At 43.5% G+C, this 23,215-nt stretch overlaps 1 protein-coding gene across 6 annotated transcripts in view; it reads right to left on the bottom strand.

Moving 5' to 3' along the window:
- THRB (thyroid hormone receptor beta) overlaps positions 1–23,215 on the bottom strand; it is a 589,925-nt gene that overhangs the window by 329,343 nt on the left and 237,367 nt on the right. The gene's annotated exons all lie outside the window — the stretch shown is intronic.

Consider the following 23,215-nt stretch of genomic DNA (forward strand, 5'->3'; position numbering starts at 1 on the left):
CCCAGACATAGCATTAACAAACAAACTCCTCTAAAACATTGCCTTGGTCTGTATTGTTTAAGTGTCATCAACACCTAGTGGTATTCAATTAGCCTTACCCGCCGGAGCTATCCAATTAGGCCCAATGCCAGCGCTTATCAGGTATTTTGTTTCGCCTGCCTCATCAAATCTGCAATAAGCAGGCTTTTTGTTTACGGCTGCAAAAACACATAGGTCCGTGACTTTTTTGTGAATTCTATGGGTGAGATTCAAATGATATATCACGCCCAATTTTCTTTCTAAAATTATCTCCATTATCACGTATATTGCGACCATAGTAATCAAGTTTAGCTGTGTAAAGGGTTGGGTGCCTCGCTACTCCGAGTGTAGCGAGCTGAAATAATGATACAACATCCCTGAGGGCAGAAACAGAAAGGGTGTGGATAGGGGTGAAAAGAATTGAATCCCACCCTATGTGTTCTTGCATGAAACGTTTTTGTATAGAAAAATTAGGGCTAATAAAATAGCACCCTCCCCCCCAAAATAAATAAATAAATAAATAAAAGCAAAAATAATTTGTGAAAAAACCCCGTTTTTCAAGCATGAAAAATTTTCAGGTCTAATTGAATTCCCCCATCATCTGTCAGCTGGACCACAATTTGGTGATTTAAATCTTGTTGTGCACAGGAATCAATAAATGTCTATATAGCAATGGAGAATGCTGACAATTATGACTATAGAAGCAGTGCCCTGAAACACATGAAAGATGAGCCTCATTAGGTTCTCCTATTCCTAAAGAGTGTAAGAAGAATAAAAATCCTGCAAAAACAGTTTCTGCTGAACTAGCTGCATATACTGTAGCCTCCCTGGACCATTCGCAGTCCAGCACACGTGAAGGGTCCAGCACATGCAGAGGGGGGGGAGTCAGAGGAGTGAAGGCAGGCCCCTCCTGGCCCCGGGCCCCCGAAACTCTTAATCGGGCCATCAGTGCACACATAGTAAACTGGTTACCATCACCATCAGACCATTGATAGTTGCTTATCATCATTGATTGCCAAACCTAGAGAGATTACTTGTAACTTTAGGCATGTGCCAGAGGTGAAAACTTGGCTACAACAGAGGAAGATGATTTCTTGGCAGCCATGGATACGTTAATATGCATTGTAGACTAGTCCCATAATAGGCTCTTTTAGTTGGAACCATTTTCTGGGGCCTGATTACACAATTTAGTGCCTGCCCAGTAACAGCTTCCAACTACTTTATGGTAACTGTGTTATGTGAAGCCATTAGAATAGGCATAGCATGGTGCACCTGAGAGTTCCAAAACTTTTAGAAAAGCAGAAACTTCCCCATCTATTCCAGAAATTAAAAGGCTAGCCTCTTTTTCCGAAGGACATACGATGCCAAACTCCTCGAATGATATTGTCAAACTGATGTCTTGTAGCAACCTACTGTATGATCACTTTCTGTCTAGACCATAGTATAGAAATAGTTTTAGAGTTGTGGAGGACATCACCGCACCCTTAAGTGAACATTGACACAGTCATTAATCTAATTCTTGAAATCTATTATTATGAATTACGCTGTAGGAATACTCAAGGAATTTGCGGACTATTAGATTACTTTCAGCTGGGAGAAATCCTTCATCTGAAACACTTTCCAGCCAAGTACATGATGGCAAAAATGCTCTTTCAGCAAAGGAAGATATACAGTATACAGTCATATGCTCAATGGCAGAATGAAAGCAAGCTAGAAATGTGACACTCTCCTGGTTTTAATAATGATTTCAAAACACACTCCAAGCAAAGCAACAACTGAAAATCCAAAGCTCCCTGGTCTGGAAGCTGTTTAGTAGAAATACTAAAGGAAGATTTGACCCGGCACCTGACCTATCACACACGACCTCAAGGAGACACTTGCAGCAGAAAAAAAGAGATATTGCTACCCGCAAAAGGTATATAGTAGAAATACTACTAAAATGAGGCTAAAATAAAAATATAGTATTTTAGGAGAAAACAGAAAAATGTTTTGAATAAATGTAAGGGGTGGCCCAAAGTGCTATTAGGCATTTTATTGTAATACAATACAATTTTCACCATGTATTTCATTATATATGAATGATAGTGGAGCACAGTTGTCTTGTCAAGCCCAGAGTCAGCTACTCTCCTAAAATATTCAACAGACTGCAATAAGAATGTGAAGTCTCACGGACTCGCAGGTAAGTAGGCACATCTCTCGTGACCTTACTTTTGGCTCCAGACCACCGGTCACATAACCGTGACCGGTCACAGATTCTATTGTCATGCAATACCAGTGCCTTTTTAAGAGAATCAGAGGGCTCCGGAGCTATCCGCAGTGTGTTCTACAATTTTCCCAGCGATTATTAAAAAATAAAATCACAAAAATGCTGTTTAATAAACAAATTCCTATCTTGCTAATGTTAAAGCTTGTTAAGGACTATCTTTGCTATCTTTTCTTCTGCACTAATAACATCGACACTCCCAGTGACTAATCCAGATCACACTCTTAGTACACAGTGTGGCAAATGATTAGTCTGTCATTAGAATCTATAAAAATAAATTATTAAAAAAACAAAAACAAAACAATTGCAAGCAGTTTTTTAGAATTCAGTTACATGCATAAAGATGCAAACTTCCCTGCTAGGCTCCCAGACATAGACCAACATAAACCCACATTTACAACACAATGTAATATGGGGGTTATTCAGGTTTGTTAGCAAACCAAAAAGTTAGCAACTGGGCAAAACCATGCTGCACTGCAGGTGGGGCGGATGTAACATGTGCAGAGAGAGTTAGATTTGGGTGGGTTATATTGTTTCTGTGCATGATAAATAATGGATGCTTAATTTTTACATTGTAATTTAGATTTCAGTTTGAACACACCCCACCCAAATCTAACTCTCTCTACACATGTTATATCTGCCCCACCTGCAGTGCACATGGTTTTGCACAGTTGCTAACTTTTTATGTTTGCTAACAAACCTGAATAAGGCCCAATGTACTTTCTAATGTAACTATACACTTAGAAACCTACATAATGAAAAGGCTCAGTAAGTATAAATCTGGGGGGGCGATCCAGAGCTGATCGTATATGTGCTAAAAAAACGCACATTGGGGGGGCGCCCAGCACAGAGCTAGTCCGCTCCGCATGCTGGGTCTTGCCCCCCACCACCTGCAGATGTGCAGAACATAGCGGCGATGCTTTCGCACCTGCCGAGCAGCTCCCTGCCTACGTCGCTCAGCCGCGAAGGCAGCGGCTGCCCGCCATGTTTAGGGTTGCAGCAGCTGCACGTGACATCACGCAGCTGGCGAGGCCCACCCCACAAACAGTCCGGATACGCCTTTGATGTAAGCAGAAATAAGTTTGCCCTTGGGGCTAGTTGTGGGCTTATCGCTGGCAGCAATTGAAGATTTCTGGGCACTTATCCTAGGAGGAAAAACCCTGTGGTAAGTCCTGCAGCAAATTGAATCTGTCAGATATTATGCAGCCCTTTACAGAGTCCATTCACATCAGTCCCTGCCCCAGGAGTGCTTACAAATTTAGAGATGTGCACCGGAAATTTTTCGGGTTTTGTGTTTTGGTTTTGGGTTCGGTTCCGTGGCCGTGTTTTGGGTTCGAACGCGTTTTGGCAAAACCTCACCGAATTTTTTTTGTCGGATTCGGGTGTTTTTTTCAAAAAACCCTAAAAAACAGCTTAAATCATAGAATTTGGGGGTCATTTTGATCCCAAAGTATTATTAACCTCAATAACCATAATTTCCACTAATTTTCAGTCTATTCTGAACACCTCACACCTCACAATATTATTTTTAGTCCTAAAATTTGCACCGAGGTCGCTGGATGACTAAGCTCAGCGACCCAAGTGGCCGACACAAACACCTGGCCCATCTAGGAGTGGCACTGCAGTGTCACGCAGGATGGCCCTTCCAAAAAACACTCCCCAAACAGCACATGACGCAAAGAAAAAAAGAGGCGCAATGAGGTAGCTGTGTGACTAAGCTCAGCGACCCAAGTGGCCGACACAAACACCTGGCCCATCTAGGAGTGGCACTGCAGTGTCACGCAGGATGGCCCTTCCAAAAAACACTCCCCAAACAGCACATGACGCAAAGGAAAAAAGAGGCGCAATGAGGTAGCTGTGTGAGTAAGCTAAGCGACCCTAGTGGCCGACACAAACACCTGGCCCATCTAGGAGTGGCACTGCAGTGTCAGGCCGGATGGCCCTTCCAAAAAATACTCCCCAAACAGCACATGACGCAAAGAAGAAAAAAAAGAGGCGCAATGAGGTAGCTGTGTGACTAAGATAAGTGACCCTAGTGGCCGACACAAACACCTGGCCCATCTAGAAGTGGCACTGCAGTGTCACGCAGGATGGCCCTTCCAAAAAATACTCCCCAAACAGCACATGACGCAAAGAAGAAAAAAAAGAGGCGCAATGAGGTAGCTGTGTGACTAAGATAAGCGACCCTAGTGGCCGACACAAACACCTGGCCCATCTAGGAGTGGCACTGCAGTGTCACGCAGGATGGCCCTTCCAAAAAACACTCCCCAAACAGCACATGACGCAAAGAAAAATTAAAGAAAAAAGAGGTGCAAGATGGAATTGTCCTTGGGCCCTCCCACCCACCCTTATGTTGTATAAACAGGACATGCACACTTTAACCAACCCATCATTTCAGTGACAGGGTCTGCCACACGACTGTGACTGAAATGACGGGTTGGTTTGGACCCCCACCAAAAAAGAAGCAATTAATCTCTCCTTGCACAAACTGGCTCTACAGAGGCAAGATGTCCACCTCATCATCATCCTCCGATTCATCACCGTGTACATCCCCCTCCTCACAGATTATCAATTCGTCCCCACTGGAATCCACCATCACAGCTCCCTGTGTACTTTGTGGAGGCAATTGCTGCTGGTGAATGTCTCCATGGAGGAATTGATTATAATTAATTTTAATGAACATCATCTTCTCCACATTTTCTGGAAGTAACCTCGTACGCCGATTGCTGACAAGGTGAGCGGCGGCACTAAACACTCTTTCGGAGTACACACTTGTGGGAGGGCAACTTAGGTAGAATAAAGCCAGTTTGTGCAAGGGCCTCCAAATTGCCTCTTTTTCCTGCCAGTATACGTACGGACTGTCTGACGTGCCTACTTGGATGCGGTCACTCATATAATCCTCCACCATTCTTTCAATGGTGAGAGAATCATATGCAGTGACAGTAGACGACATGTCCGTAATCGTTGGCAGGTCCTTCAGTCCGAACCAGATGTCAGCATCAGCAGTCGCTCCAGACTGCCCTGCATCACCGCCAGCGAGTGGGCTCGGAATTCTGAGCCTTTTCCTCGCACCCCCAGTTGCGGGAGAATGTGAAGGAGGAGATGTTGACAGGTCGCGTTCCGCTTGACTTGACAATTTTCTCACCAGCAGTTCTTTGAACCCCTGCAGACTTGTGTCTGCCGGAAAGAGAGATACAACGTAGGTTTTAAATCTAGGATCGAACACGGTGGCCAAAATGTAGTGCTCTGATTTCAACAGATTGACCACCCGTGAATCCTTGTTAAGCGAATTAAGGGCTCCATCCACAAGTCCCACATGCCTAGCGGAATCGCTCAGTGTTAGCTCCTCCTTCAATGTCTCCAGCTTCTTCTGCAAAAGCCTGATGAGGGGAATGACCTGACTCAGGCTGGCAGTGTCTGAACTGACTTCACGTGTGGCAAGTTCAAAAGGTTGCAGAACCTTGCACAACGTTGAAATCATTCTCCACTGCGCTTGAGACAGGTGCATTCCACCTCCTATATCGTGGTCAGTTGTATAGGCTTGAATGGCCTTTTGCTGCTCCTCCAACCTCTGAAGCATATAGAGGGTTGAATTCCACCTCGTTACCACTTCTTGCTTCAGATGATGGCAGGGCAGGTTCAGGCGTTTTTGGTGTTGCTCCAGTCTTCTCTACGTGGTGCTTGTACGCCGAAAGTGTCCCGCAATTCTTCTGGCCACCGACAGCATCTCTTGCACGCCCCTGTCGTTTTTTAAATAATTCTGCACCACCAAATTCAAGGTATGTGCAAAACATGGGACGTGCTGGAATTTGTCCAGATTTAATGCACACACAATATTGCTGGCGTTGTCCGATGCCACAAATCCACAGGAGAGTCCAATTGGGGTAAGCCATTCTGCGATGATCTTCCTCAGTTGCCGTAAGAGGTTTTCAGCTGTGTGCGTATTCTGGAAAGCGGTGATACAAAGCGTAGCCTGCCTAGGAAAGAGTTGGCGTTTGCGAGATGCTGCTACTGGTGCCGCCGCTGCTGTTCTTGCGGCGGGAGTCAATACATCTACCCAATGGGCTGTCACAGTCATATAGTCCTGAGTCTGCCCTGCTCCACTTGTCCACATGTCCGTGGTTAAGTGGACATTGGGTACAACTGCATTTTTTAGGACACTGGTGAGTCTTTTTCTGAGGTCTGTGTACATTTTGGGTATCGCCTGCCTAGAGAAATGGAACCTAGATGGTATTTGGTACCGGGGACACAGTACCTCAAACAAGTCTATAGTTGGCTCTGCAGTAATGATGGATACCGGAACCACGTTTCTCACCGCCCAGGATGCCAAGGCCTCAGTTATCCGCTTTGCAGCAGGATGACTGCTGTGATATTTCATCTTCCTCGCAAAGGACTGTTGGACAGTCAATTGCTTGGTGGAAGTAGTAAAAGTGGTCTTACGACTTCCCCTCTGGGATGACCATCGACTCCCAGCAGCAACAACAGCAGCGCCAGCAGCAGTAGACGTTACACTCAAGGATGCATCGGAGGAATCCCAGGCAGGAGAGGACTCGTCAGAATTGCCAGTGACATGACCTGCAGGACTATTGGCATTCCTGGGGAAGGAGGAAATTGACACTGAGGGAGTTGGTGGGGTGGTTTGCGTGAGCTTGGTTACAAGAGGAAGGGATTTACTGGTCAGTGGACTGCTTCCGCTGTCGCCCAAAGTTTTTGAACTTGTCACTGACTTATGATGAATGCGCTGCAGGTGACGTATAAGGGAGGATGTTCCGAGGTGGTTAACGTCCTTACCCCTACTTATTACAGCTTGACAAAGGCAACACACGGCTTGACACCTGTTGTCCGCATTTCTGTTGAAATACTTCCACACCGAAGAGCTGATTTTTTTGGTATTTTCACCAGGCATGTCAATGGCCATATTCCTCCCACGGACAACAGGTGTCTCCCCGGGTGCCTGACTTAAACAAACCACCTCACCATCAGAATCCTCCTTGTCAATTTCCTCCCCAGCGCCAGCAACACCCATATCCTCCTCATCCTGGTGTACTTCAACACTGACATCTTCAATCTGACTATCAGGAACTGGACTGCGGGTGCTCCTTCCAGCACTTGCAGGGGGGCGTGCAAATGGTGGAAGGCGCATGCTCTTCACGTCCAGTGTTGGGAAGGTCAGGCATCGCAACCGACACAATTGGACTCTCCTTGTGGATTTGTGATTTCGAAGAACGCACAGTTCTTTGCTGTGCTTTTGCCAGCTTAAGTCTTTTCATTTTTCTAGCGAGAGGCTGAGTGCTTCCATCCTCATGTGAAGCTGAACCACTAGCCATGAACATAGGCCAGGGCCTCAGCCGTTCCTTGCGACTCCGTGTGGTAAATGGCATATTGGCAAGTTTACGCTTCTCCGACGATTTTATTTTAGATTTTTGAGTCCTTTTTTTACTGATATTTTGTGTTTTGGATTTTACATGCTCTGTACTATGACATTGGGCATCGGCCTTGGCAGACGACGTTGATGGAATTTCATCGTCTCGGCCATGACTAGTGGCAGCAGCTTCAGCACGAGGTGGAAGTGGATCTTGATCTTTCCCTATTTTTGGAACCTCAACATTTTTGTTCTCCATATTTTAATAGGCACAACTAAAAGGCACCTCAGGTAAACAATGGAGATGGATGGATACTAGTATACTTATGGATGACGAGTGACTGACGACACAGAGGTAGCTACAGCCGTGGACTACCGTACTGCGTCTGCTAGTATAGAGATGATAATGATATAAAAAATATATATATCACTACTGCAGGTATATATAATATAATGACGGACCTGCTGGACACTGTCAGCAGACTCCTAAACTACTAGTATGAAGAAGATAGAAAAAAAACCCCCACCACAGGTAGGTATACAATTATGGACGAGCACTGACGACACAGAGGTAGCTACAGCCGTGGACTACCGTACTGCATCTGCTAGTATAGAGATGATAATGATATAAAAATATATATATATATCACTACTGCAGGTATATATAATATAATGACGGACCTGCTGGACACTGTCAGCAGACTCCTAAACTACTAGTATGAAGAAGATAGAAAAAAAAACCCCACCACAGGTAGGTATACAATTATGGACGAGCACTGACGACACAGAGGTAGCTACAGCCGTGGACTACCGTACTGCGTCTGCTAGTATAGAGATGATAATGATATAAAAAATATATATATATCACTACTGCAGGTATATATAATATAATGACGGACCTGCTGGACACTGTCAGCAGACTCCTAAACTACTAGTATGAAGAAGATAGAAAAAAAAACCCCACCACAGGTAGGTATACAATTATGGACGAGCACTGATGACACAGAGGTAGCTACAGCCGTGGACTACCGTACTGCGTCTGCTAGTATAGAGATGATAATGATATAAAAAATATATATATATCACTACTGCAGGTATATATAATATAATGACGGACCTGCTGGACACTGTCAGCAGACTCCTAAACTACTAGTATGAAGAAGATAGAAAAAAAAACCCACCACAGGTAGGTATACAATTATGGACGAGCACTGACGACACAGAGGTAGCTACAGCCGTGGACTACCGTACTGCGTCTGCTAGTATAGAGATGATAATGATATAAAAAATATATATATATCACTACTGCAGGTATATATAATATAATGACGGACCTGCTGGACACTGTCAGCAGACTCCTAAACTACTAGTATGAAGAAGATAGAAAAAAAAAAACCACCACAGGTAGGTATACAATTATGGACGAGCACTGACGACACAGAGGTAGCTACAGCCGTGGACTACCGTACTGCGTCTGCTAGTATAGAGATAATGATATAAAAAAAATATATATATCACTACTGCAGGTATATATAATATAATGACGGACCTGCTGGACACTGTCAGCAGACTCCTAAACTACTAGTATGAAGAAGATAGAAAAAAAAACCCCACCACAGGTAGGTATACAATTATGGACGAGCACTGACGACACAGAGGTAGCCACAGCCGTGGACTACCGTACTGCGTCTGCTAATATAGAGATGATAAAGATGATAGAGATGAACAAAAAAAAATAACACTACTGCAGGTAAATATTTATATAATATAATGAATGACGGACCTGCTGGACACTGTCAGCAGAATGCGTTTATAGACAAAAAAAAAACACCACAGGAGTGTTTAACTTTTTCAGGCAGACAATATACTGGTGGTCACTGGTCAGTCACACTGGCAGCAAAAGTGTGCACTGTACTCCTGCTATAACTGCACCCCAGTCTCCCCCACAATTCAGCTGTGTGAGCAGTGAGCACTCAGCACAGTCAGATATACATAGATGATATTATCATGCAGCACACTGAGGCTGAGCACAGATATGGTATGTGACTGTGTATCGTTTTTTTTTCAGGCAGAGAACGGATTATATTAAATAATAAATAAAACTGGTCGTGGTCACTAGTAACTATCAGCAAAACTCTGCACTCTGAGTACTCCTAATGCTCCCCAAAATTACTAAGTTAGTAGTAAATCAACTCAAGTGTCTCTATCTATTCTAACGGAGAGGACGCCAGCCACGTCCTCTCCCTATCAATCTCAATGCACGTGTGAAAATGGCGGCGACGCGCGGCTCCTTATATAGAATCCGAGTCTCGCGATAGAATACGAGCCTCGCGAGAATCCGACAGCGGGATGATGACGTTCGGGCGCGCTCGGGTTAACCGAGCAAGGCGGGAAGATCCGAGTCTGCCTCGGACCCGTGTAAAAAGGCTGAAGTTCGGGGGGGTTCGGATTCCGAGGAACCGAACCCGCTCATCTCTACTTACAATCTGTACTATATCAACCATTATTTAATTCAGTTGAAACTGGAAAAGAAATGGGAAAAGTGGGAGTACTGAAATGATTACAGTGTGAAATGTCTCACATTAATAAGTACAATATCGGGAGGAACCATGCACTGTGTAGAAGTGTTATTCATATTTTAATATTCTACAGTGTACACAATCCTTTTACAAAACAGTCTGGACCTTTTACTGTAACTGTTCAACTTAATTTAAAGGTGCATACACACGGTATGATTTGTCCAACGATCGGGGCGTTCTCGATCAATGGGATGACCAAACATTCAGTGTGTATGCACAATATTGTGCATGGTGTGCTCCAATTGGGTCGTCTGTCGATTCCCCTGATTGTACTGCATGTTCAAAAGATATGGGGAAGCGGCTGCGGATCCCATGCAGCGCTATGAAGGAGTGCGGCATAGCAGGCGGTTGTGCACCGGATCACTCCGTGTGTATGCCTGCCTGATATGTCGGCCCGAGGAGCATCCGGCTCATCAGTGGGTACACATCGTACCCTGTGTACCCACCTTAAGTTTCTGGTAGCTACAACTTTATATTGTGTGCACTCAGATGCATATAAAGTACTTTCCTAGAGATGACAATGGTAAAAAGGTTAGGTATGGTACGACCTATGGAAAACCTGCAACACATAAAATATAAGCTACAGTATACACTGCAGTTATCTACAATTAACCACTAAACATAATGAGTTATAAAATATATCTGCAGCAGAAAGGGAGTATACGTAGTTCATGTGCCCAAATTCCACCTAGCAGAGAATGACTTGTGATTTCTACATAATCATTTGTTTAAAATGTAATAAATATTCTCTTGTAAACGTTTAGATGATAAGAAAACTTGGCAACATGTAACACTAATCCATTTCTACAAACAGACTGAAAGTGTAAAACCTAGATAACAATGCAATAAGAATGATAATAAACTAAAACGTTCCTTCTCTGCCAGAGGCATCTGTATCCTCTATGACCTCACTGTCATGTGCTAGAATTACTTTAGATACATAAGGACGCATATACCAATTATAGGTATTCATTTCTTCTTGCCACTATTCACGGCAATAAGAAATTAACATTCAGATGAATGTAAAAAAAAAAACACATGCAACACACGCTCCAAAAGGAGCCGTCCCTGCAATGCGTCAGATGTCACATGATCACATTAGCAACCATTTCACATCTATGTCGAAACCCGCAACGATACTGCACATGTAAGGTCTATTGACCACGCATGTGTAGAAGCTATGCCAGGAAGGGTTCAAGAAGAACTCTTTCCAAGTAATTTTTGTGGAATGTAGTCCATAGGCTACAGTGGCTAATGCCGTCAGGTCAAACTGCAGAATACTTTGTAAATCTGACAGAAAGCTATGGGGGCTGTGGCTGCTGTTGGAAATGGGAGGGACAGCGGCAGACATGGAGCTATCTGTTGCGGCCCTTATTTCAGGTGATAATTGTAATTAATGATAATTTTTTGCGGATATATCCCAGGAAACTAAATATGCCACAAATATTGAATGATAAATAGGATCCAAAAAAACTGTGTTTGCATAACGCGGAGTCTATTAATTAAGCCCCTAGAAGACCAGTCTCCGTTGAACTAGGCTACTTTCACTATTTGTGACAGGGTACAGTGGCTATCAGCCGGTATCGCTGGTGGTTGCCGTAGCATATGACAGCTTCCCCAGGCAAGCACTGTAATTATCTTAGGATGGTAATAGTGGGGCGGCAAAGAAAAGAATGCTTTATTACTAATAGAATATTTTTTTCCCTTTGTTTAAAAACTTTAAAAACATAATTTAAAAAAATCATTTTTACTAATTTATTTTTCTATTTTTTTATTTTGTTGTTTTTTATCGGCTACTGAAAGTCTGAGATGTTCTCACTGTTAGCAGCGAAAAAGGGTGATACCTCAGGCCTTAATGCCCGGGGCTATAAAATTTGAAATCCTTTTTCTCACCCAGTAAATTACTGTGTTAACGCGCGCTAACCCACAGAATCATGAATAAGTTGACTTATATTGATAAATTGGCTATAAAAAGGTTTCCTATCACTGCAATATATTACCTTATTAATAAATCGGCCCCTAATAGGGGAGGTCAATTGCCGGCAATTCTTTTGCCCAGCCGAATCTGCGCGGCACCCACCCCACTTTACAGCAGTGGTATTGAAGAATCTGTACTATTCATTTGTTTTTTCATTATTATGAAAATTAGATTTGTATTTGTTCCAATACAATAAGCTATCGGTAAATTACTACGGATAATTGAATTTCCCCTAAATGTACAGTAGCTTAGTATACACAACGACACGCATCATTGAAACCACACAGTAATAACATACAGTACACACCAACAGTTATGATTTGGGTAATAATGTCCAGATTTCTATATTCAAAGTAGGATGGGTGCAAGTTAGGGGTAGATGTTTATGATTTACAGTCATGGATGGGGGATATATGTATGTTATTTGAGGATGTGGCCTTTAATGCATAGTTACCGACATTCTGGCTGCTCTCTGCGGGAGAGAGCAGCCAGGTCGGCTCACAGGGCGGGCAGGGGAGGCTGTGACGAAGAGGAGGGGATGGGCCGGAGGCGGGATGAGGGCAGAGCAAGGGTGGGCGGGGGCGGAACAAGGGTGGGGTCACGATGACACCTCCTTTAAGCCATGCCCCCGCTCTGTAATGCCGCGATCACCGGCATTACACTGCAGGGGGCGTGGCTATGATGACGCGATTCAGCAATAATCGCGTCATCGTCTTCCCGGACCGCCCACTTTACACACTAAGTGGGCGGACGGGCAGGGGGGACCCCCGCGAATCGGGAGACTTGCCTGCTCTTCCGGGGGGCCGGGAGGGTCACCCGATTTTCGGGAGCCTCCCGGCCATTCTGGGAGAGTAGGCAAGTATGCTTTAATGTGATTCCTACATTGTAAATGTTGTATGGTATGCAATAATATACATGCTGAGAGCCAAGATAGGTGTTAAGGCATGCAGGTTTATACAAAACACCACGAAGAGGAAAAGTTTTTAAGAAAAGTTGCACAATGAAATTTTTGGTTCTCAAAGGCTAAGAGTCCATCTCTGCTTTTAAAAATTAAGTAGCATCATGTATGATATAAGCAATAAAACTGCAACATAAATAGTTCCAGGAGACTCTTGACATATGTAATATGTATCTTGACATATAGGTAATACAGTATGTATCTTGACAGATAGAGTTTTGACAACAGGCATCTGTAGCAGATGTCGTCCCCTAGCAACATATTTTACCAGACAGGCATCTTTTGAAGCTGATGTCCTGGCAAGTGTTTTTGCAAAGTGCCTGCTACTGTAAATGTGATTGCTTCTCAGAGTCAATAAAGTATTTTACATGGGCTGAACCTTAGGCATAGCACTTTAAGTCAGGGCCACAGAATGTAGCACATTTTTCTTTCAGGGACACAATAGTGGCTCTGACTACATCTGTATATGATGAAAGTCACTTCAAACTGTCATCGCTACCAGGTTGGCCCTGTTTTCTATACACCCATATTTCAGTACAGGCTACATAGCTTTGTGGTACAATCTGATATTTCAGTGCCACTACAATGCATCCATACTCCCAGAATGACGCAGCCATGTGCACATGGAAAATTCTGTGGATACTAATGTTGGGAGGTATGGTTAAATAAATATATTATACATGCCTACGTACTCTTTTGGTAATTTCTGGATTTGTGAAGTTCTCCCAGGAGAGTAGACAACCGCCCAAGATCCTGCTCACATCTCCAATGAAGAGGGTGCTGCTGTAATGATGCAATTCACTGTGAAGAGCTTCATCATTGCACTGTCCCTATGGTATAATAATGTTAACCAGGGCATTATGATGAAGAGGACAATATATATATAGGGGTTGAGTATCCCTTATCCAAAATGCTTGGGACCAGGAGTATTTTGGATATTGGATTATTCCGTATTTTGGAATAATTGCATACCATAATGAGATATCATGGCGATGGGACCTAAGTCTAAGCACAGAATGTATTTATGTTTCATATACACCTTATACACACAGCCTGAAGGTCATTTTAGACAATATTTTTAATAACTTTGTGCATTAAACAAAGTGTGTGTACATTCACACAATTTATTTATGTTTCATATTCACCTTATACACACAGCCTGAAGGTCATTTAATACAATAGTTTTAATAATTTTGTGTATTAAACAAAGTCTGTGTACATTGAGCCATCTGAAAGCAAAGGATTCACTATTTCACTCTCACTAAAAAAAATCCGTATTTCGGAATATTTGGATATGGGATACTCAACCTGTATATGTATATATATATAAATAGATAGATAGATAGATAGATAGATAGATAGATAGATAGATAGATAGATCTTGCATACACATATATTTATATAAATATTGCGTGTATGTGTTTGTGTGTAACAACACTGTTTGTTTCAAAGACCATGAGTTTTGCCTTAAGAGCACTGTAACATGCTGCTTCATGTGCATGGAATTTGTATTTGAGATTTAGCGGTTCTTTAAGGTTCTCTTTGTAGTGGTATCTGTCTAAAGATACAATCTTAGTTTTCAAAATCTAATTTGGCTAAGTTCCAATACCAAAATAGAACTGCAGGGAGCATTTATAGTGTTTCATGTAAATCTGAGGAAGCAGTGTTCAACCGAAAAGTTCACTGGCAGTCTTTTATAGGCACTGGCCGAGTTGGCAACTGAGGAGCCAAAGTCTTATACATATTTCTGTATGAAAAGTCACTTTGTTCATAAAATCATGCTGAAGGCCACTGTATTTTAAAGATAATTAAATTAGAAATATGAATGACTATATGAACGTTAAACAAGTTCATGTTCATCAGCTATTTTAATTTAGATTTTACATTAATTTCACACCTTCAACCTCAGGCAAAATGAATCTCATGCCCAATCCTCTATTATTTACATCAGGTACAGTAGTTCTGAGGGCCAGAGGGGGGCGGTGATGGTGCTTGTGGCTCAATCAAAGTATTGGGTATGTGTAATGATTATGACATTTTTTCATACACAGTAAGCAATTGTGAATCTTGAGGAAATCTTGCATATTTAAAGACAAAATAAAATTTCCACTGACCCTAACACAGTTTATGTTCCACAGTTAAGCAATAGGCAGGGCAAAACTAGGCATTTTTGGGGCCCATGACATTCTGTGGTGGAATGTGGCTCACACAACTATGTGTTCTGTAAAAAAAATATTTATTTTAATGTAAATCATACTTGCTTACGCTTCCAAAATGTGTGGAAGAGTCCCCATGAAATCCGGGAAGATTAGGTCGCTCTCCGGCATCCTACCTACTTCCTAGTAAAATGTTTGGGAGAGTCCCCATGGAATCTGGGGGGATTAGGTCGCTCTCCGGTATCCTGCCTACTTCCTAGTAAAATGTTTGGGAGAGTCCCCATGGAATCTGGGGGGATTAGGTCGCTCTCCGGTATCCTACCTACTTCCTAGTAAAATGTTTGGGAGAGTACCCATGGAATCTGGGGGGATTAGGTCGCTCTCCGGTATCCTACCTACTTCCTAGTAAAATGTTTGGGAGAGTACCCATGGAATCTGGGGAGATTAGGTCGCTCTCCGGCATCCTGCCTACTTCCTAGTGAAATGTTTGGGACAGTCCCCATGGAATCTGGGGGGATTAGGTGGCTCTCCGGCATCCTACCTACTTCCTAGTAAAATGTTTGGGAGAGTCCCCATGGAATCTGGGGGGATTTGGTCGCTCTCCGGTATCCTACCTACTTCCTAGTAAAATGTTTGGGAGAGTCCCCATGGAATCTGGGGAGATCAGGTCGCTCTCCGGCATCCTGCCTACTTCCTAGTAAAATGTTTGGGACAGTCCCTATGGAATCTGGGGGGATTAGGTCGCTCTCCGGCATCCTGCCTACTTCCTAGTAAAATGTTTGGGAGAGTCCCCATGGAATCTGGGGGGATTAGGTCGCTCTCCGTTATCCTACCTACTTCCTAGTAAAATGTTTGGGAGAGTCCCCATGGAATCTGGGGAGATTAGGTCGCTTTCCGGCATCCTGCCTACTTCCTAGTGAAATGTTTGGGAAAGTCCCAATGTAATCTGGGGGGATTAGGTCTCTCTCCGGCATCCTGCCTACTTCCTAGTAAAATGTTTGGGAGAGTCCCCATGGAATCCAGGGAGATTAGGTCACTCTCTGGCATCCTGCTTAGTACCTATGTTTGGGAGAGTCCCCATGAAATCCAGGGGAAGCAGTTAGTATCTCGGCTGTCGGGATCCCGGCGGTCAGGATACAGATTCCGGAATCCAGACAGCCAAGGGAATCTCGGAGGTTGGAATCCTGACTGGGGCACGGAATCACCACTCGGGGGGTGGTCCACGCCACCCTCTGAGAGGGAATAAATTAGTATGGTGAGCAAAGCTCCCCACCGGGCCCAAAGCATGGTGATTCAGTATGGGATCCGTCATCCCAATCCGTGAATGTTAGTTCACTATCCAACATCCTGCCTACTTCCTAGTGAAATAAGAAGGATGGGAGGCACAATGACACAATTCTCTGAGAATTGCATCATCTTAGCCCCGCTTCCTCTACTTGGCCCCACGAATTGCAGCATTACATAGTGGGTCGGGGCCTAATGATGGGAATCGCTGTAAATCCACTCCACCGTGATAACATGCATTTCCAGTACAGGATCTGTTACAGAGGGGGAAATGTTGACAGGTATGCTGTAAATGTTTAGTAAAGTAGATGAACTTACATTAGTTACAAGAAGTAAGTAGTGCAAGTCTGGACTTTTAGTCTACAAGAGCTGTGGCGCTATAGGCTGCTTATGTTTGATCTACGGAAATAAATAAGGAACCACACATAAAATGTCAGCTATTTGCTAACTCATTTAGAGGAAGCAGTAGCTACTGTATAAAGTGCAAATTTGGCCCAAATCAGGAAAGTCTGCAGAGTGTAGGGAGGGACAAATGTAAATATGCAGATAGAGTTCAGAGGGGACATAAACTAGCTGAACTCTGAATTACTGTGCACCACATGCAAATGCAGACATAACTTTGCAAAAAAAAATAAAAAAGAATTGCAATTGCATCCATTGATAATTGGTTTGTTCTGGTGCAAATTTGCCTCCTTTGTGTCTGAGCCTGAGCTAGACTTAAGCCATTTTGTGTACCATAAAATATAAACACTGGCTCTGTGCATGCACAGAAAACGTCGGCACGTATATGTGTGCGTGCAACTTTGCGTGGCCTTACTGTCTGCGACTTGGGAGACATTGCAAGGGAAACAAGTGGCAAATAAACTCACATCACATGACAGTCATCAGCACGAGGCACGTAACTAATCATGTGTGGGTCCCACAGCAATAATTGTAACTATCCCACATACCGCCCCATAGAAACACGTGACAGGCAAGGAAGACAGGAAGGGCAGTAAGCTCCTGGCGTTTGTCATCCCGGCGGTCGGGATACTAGCGGTTATGTGAGCGACGCCGGAATCCCGACACCGTATAGGGGACCTGCTCCAGACCACAGACAGCCGACATCCCGAAGGTAAGGATCGGGTTACAGTTAGGGCGGGAAGGAGGGGGGGTTAGGGTTAGGCACAAGTTGGGGTGGTTAGCACTAGCCAACACCCCCAGGGGGTTAGCCCTATCCGTCAACTCCCGGAGCATTAGGGGAGGGGTGCGGGGAGGGCAAAAGTACTTTCCCTCTCCGATGTTGAGATCTTCAGTGTCGGCATCCCAATCACCGGTATTTCATACCGAACCCCAGGCCAGCACTGATCAACTGCTTAGGAATGGTTGGTTTTGAATTAATAGCTGAAGTTTATAGGTGCTTTTTTTCGTTGTGCATGCATATATTATGTTTTTGTGTGCATATGTGATATATGCTTAGTTGTATATGCTACTGATGTGTACGCCTAAAGCCTAAACTTATGGACATAAATATACTTTCTCTCTGTACAGCTTTCTTAAGTATGAATGACCCAACATTTGACCACCTCAGCATTAGTCCTGCTTGTTGGACTGCTTCTAATTATAAGAATAACTTCTATAAATTGTTTATGGACATACAACACATGTAGTGTTTTAACATAATAATATTGTCAAAATTTCTTTATTTAAACACTACTGTAAATCACAGTAGAGAAGGCTGCAGCACTGGGAAGCTATCCCGCTGAACCCCCTCACATTTAGCTAAAGGCTACCATAGCGTAGCTAAAATGGAAACTATTCTAACAGATCTACATTTTATCATATATCACAAATCCAAAGTGTCTCCTACTTGACTGAATTTTCTACAATAAACCACATTTGAAAGTAGTTAAAGAAGGATAAACTCAGCAAAGACTTTAATATATGTTGGGCTTTTTCACTAGTTTTAAATTGATCAAACTGAAAGTAATGGAAAGATTTCAACTGGTTTTGGGTGATTCCGCCCCAAAAAAAAAATCAGAATTTAACCATTTATTTCATCAGATTGTGTGCCCTTGGACAGCGAGGGTTTAGAATAATGGATCAAGTTTGAGGGAACTCAGTTCAAATAAACGGCAACTGCTGGGGTGGAAAAGAAGCCACTCTTGGGGGGAAATTAAATTGTTTGAAAAGTTAGTTGGGTGTCTGTTTCTTCCTATCTAATAGACAGGAAAAAAACAGACACCCAACTGATTTTTCAAACAATATACCCCTTGGAGTCCCAAACTTCTAAATTACCTTATTTTTTATTTTATTTTATTTTTTTATTAACAGTTTCTTATATAGCGCAGCAAATTCTGTTGCGCTTTACAAGTGGACTCAATTAGAAGACAAACAAACAGTCATATAGGTAGGAAGGCCCTGCTCGGAAGCTTACAGTCTATGTGGAAATATGCATTGATACACAAGGATAGGTGCTACCTATTGCATAGTTGTTTACCAGATTGCAAAGGTTCTTGGTGGGCTACATGATACAGGTTGAGTATCTCATATCCAAAATGCTTGGGACCAGAAGTATTTTGGATATCGGATTTTCTGTATTTTGGAATAACTGCATCCTATAATGAGATATCATGGCGATAGGTGATAGTCTAAGCACAGAATGCATTTATGTTTTATATACACCTTATACACACAGCCTGAAGGTCATTAATAAATATTTGTAATAACTTTGTGTAAGATAATTTTAGCCAAAAAATTTTTATAACTTTGTGCATTAAACAAAATTTATGGACATACACACAATTAATTTATGTTTCATATACACCTTATACACACAGCCTGAAGGTCATTTAATACAATATTTTTAATAACCTTCTGTATGAAACAAAGTTTGTGTACATTGAGCCATCAGAAAACAAAGGTTTCACTATCTGTCTCACTCAAAAAAATCTGTATTTCGGAATATTCCGTATATTGAAATATTTGGATATGGGATACTCAACCTGTATCACATACCAGCAGTGATGAACCAGGGTCAGGAGGAAGGGATAGTGAAGAATTAAATATGTGGGGAATATATGTGTGGACTGTACTGCGGGGATATAATTGGATAGGAAAGCTATGAAGCTAATATGAGCGGTTCTGGAATTTGATAAGCTTGTCTGAACAGGTGAGTATTCAGGGAACGCTTGAAGGTTTGAAGACTATAGGAGAGTCTTTATGTACGTGGTAGGGCATTCCACAGAGTTGGTGCAGCCCAAAGAAAGTCCTGTAATCGTGCATGGTAACAAGTAATGAGTGTGGATGAGAGACGTAGATCTTGTGAAGAGCTTAGCTTTCACAGCAGGGCCGGTACTTCCTGGAGATAGGCATCCTGTTTTTGCAGTACCCCCTACCCCCATCCACTTCAGAACCATAAATGAGGTTGCCAAGAAGGGGGATGGGGAGTATTTTAAGTCTCAGTTTTCAGAAATGGGTTTGGCCAAATCTCAGAGCTTGGCCCTGACCATAAAGTATACTATGCCTATTCTCTTTGTATTTTGGTGCGGTGCAACATCCTGGATTCTGGGCAGGACAAGGGCTTAATAAGTCATCATTATAGTTAGCCACAATTGTATGATGCCAAAATTTGTGGCTTAGTACAGGGTGGGGTCATAATGAAGCAATCTTTGTTGACAGTCTTTTTGATTGGTTGATCCAAAAGTAGCCATGCATGCCATAGAGCAGGGCTGGCCAAACCAGTCCTCGAGATCTACCAACAGTTCACATTTTCCAGACCACCTAGATGGTGCACAGGTGTAGTAATTACTAATTAAGATGTGCTGCATTCATTCCTAACTGACAATTCTACAGATCTGCTACAATGTGGAAAGAAAGAAAGACTCTTGGGTTGGCACACTCTTGGTTAGAATAATTGAATAAGATGTGTTATAAGATTATAAAACTTAACTTTTATTAATATTGGTTATAACATGAGCTGTATCCCATTAAGGTACTTTGCAAAGATTTATCTAGAAATAAAAATACAAACTTATTCCAAGGTTATATATATGTAGTATGATATGGAATAGGGTATATAAAAAATAAAATATTTAATGTATTCTGGTTCATCTATATCCACATAGATTTGGCAGGAGGATGTGTACACTGCCAGTACTACATCAGTAATCTGCCCCACCAGTACAAGCTTCGCTTGTATGTTAATGGAGATCTTGTATTGATCCTGTAGGTTATAATCACTTGTCTTATACGTCCAGTACATATAAAAGGGACTGAAACTATGCTGGCATGGTGCCTGACTGCGTAAGGATTGAAAAAAATAAGAATTTACTCACCGGTAGTTCTATTTCTCGTAGTCCGTAGTGGATGCTGGGGACTCCGTAAGGACCATGGGGAATAGCAGGCTCCGCAGGAGACTGGGCACTCTAAAGAAAGATTTAGTACTATCTGGTGTGCACTGGCTCCTCCCTCTATGCCCCTCCTCCAGACCTCAGTTAAGGAAACTGTGCCCGGAAGAGCTGACATTACAAGGAAAGGATTTTGGAATCCAGGGTAAGACTCATACCAGCCACACCAATCACACCGTATAACTTGTGATAAACATACCCAGTTAACAGTATGAACAAACAATAGAGCATCAACCAATGGATGCCAACAGAACATAACCCTTTATTAAGCAATAACTATATACACGTATTGCAGAAAGTCCGCACTAGGGACGGGCGCCCAGCATCCACTACGGACTTCAAGAAATAGAATTACCGGTGAGTAAATTCTTATTTTCTCTAACGTCCTAGTGGATGCTGGGGACTCCGTAAGGACCATGGGGATTATACCAAAGCTCCCAAACGGGCGGGAGAGTGCGGATGACCCTGCAGCACCGAATGAGCAAACACCAGGTCCTCCTCAGCCAGGGTATCAAACTTGTAGAACTTTGCAAATGTGTTTGAACCCGACCAAGTAGCAGCTCGGCAAAGCTGTAATGCCGAGACCCCTCGGGCAGCCGCCCAAGAAGAGCCCACCTTCCTTGTGGAATGGGCTTTCACTGATTTTGGATGCGGCAATCCAGCCGCAGAATGAGCCTGCTGAATCGTGTTACAGATCCAGCGAGCAATGGTTTGCTTTAAAGCAGGAGCACCCAGCTTGTTGGATGCATACAGGATAAACAGCGAGTCAGTCTTCCTGACTCCAGCCGTCCTGGCAACATAGATCTTCAAAGCCCTGACTACATCAAGCAACTTGGAATCCTCCAAGTCACGAGTAGCCGCAGGCACCACAATGGGTTGGTTCAGATGAAAAGATGACACCACCTTTGGCAGAAACTGCGGACGAGTTCGCAATTCTGCCCTGTCCATATGGAAAACCAGATAGGGGCTTTTACATGACAAAGCCGCCAATTCTGACACACGCCTAGCTGAGGCTAGGGCCAACAGCATGACCACTTTCCACGTGAGATACTTTAGCTCCACCGACTTAAGTGGCTCAAACCAATGGGATTTCAGGAAAGCCAGAACCACGTTAAGATCCCAAGGTGCCACTGGTGGCACAAAAGGAGGCTGAATATGCAGCACTCCCTTAACAAACGTCTTAACCTCAGGCAGTGAAGCCAGTTCTTTTTGAAAGAAAATGGATAGGGCCGAAATCTGGACCTTTATGGGCCCTAATTTCAGGCCCATAGTCACACCCGACTGTAGGAAGTGCAGGAATCGACCCAGTTGGAATTCCTCTGTAGGGGCCTTCCTGGCCTCACACCAAGCAACATATTTTCGCCATATACGGTGATAATGTTTCGCTGTCACGTCCTTCCTAGCCTTTATCAGCGTAGGAATAACTGCTTCCGGAATGCCCTTTTCTGCTAGGACTCGGTGTTCAACCGCCATGCCGTCAAACGCAGCCGCGGTAAGTCTTGGAACAGACAGGGCCCCTGTTGTAACAGGTCCTGTCTGAGAGGCAGAGGCCATGGGTCCTCTGTGAGCATTTCTTGCAATTCCGGGTACCAAGTCCTTCTTGGCCAATCCGGAACAATGAGTATTGTTCTCACTCCTCTTTTCCTTACAATTCTCAGCACCTTTGGTATGAGAGGAAGAGGAGGAAACACATAGACCGACTGGAACACCCACGGTGTTACCAGTGCGTCCACAGCTATCGCCTGAGGGTCCCTGGACCTGGCGCAATATCTTTTTAGCTTTTTGTTGAGACGGGACGCCATCATGTCCACCTGTGGCAGTTCCCATCGATTTGCAATCTGCGTGAAGACTTCTTGATGAAGTCCCCACTCTCCCGGGTGGAGGTCGTGTCTGCTGAGGAAGTCTGCTTCCCAGTTGTCCACTCCCGGAATGAACACTGCTGACAGTGCTAGTACGTGATTCTCCGCCCATCAAAGAATCCTGGTGGCTTCTGCCATTGCCACCCTGCTTCTTGTGCCGCCCTGGCGGTTTACATGGGCCACTGCCGTGATGTTGTCTGACTGAATCAGCACTGGTTGGTTTCGAAGCAGAGGCTCCGCTTGACTCAGGGCGTTGTATATGGCCCTTAGTTCCAGGATATTGATGTGCAGACAAGTCTCCTGACTTGACCACAACCCTTGGAAGTTTCTTCCTTGAGTGACTGCCCCCCACCCTCGGAGGCTTGCATCC

Source organism: Pseudophryne corroboree, chromosome 5, assembly GCF_028390025.1.
Source record: "Pseudophryne corroboree isolate aPseCor3 chromosome 5, aPseCor3.hap2, whole genome shotgun sequence".
Lineage (NCBI taxonomy): Eukaryota > Metazoa > Chordata > Amphibia > Anura > Myobatrachidae > Pseudophryne > Pseudophryne corroboree.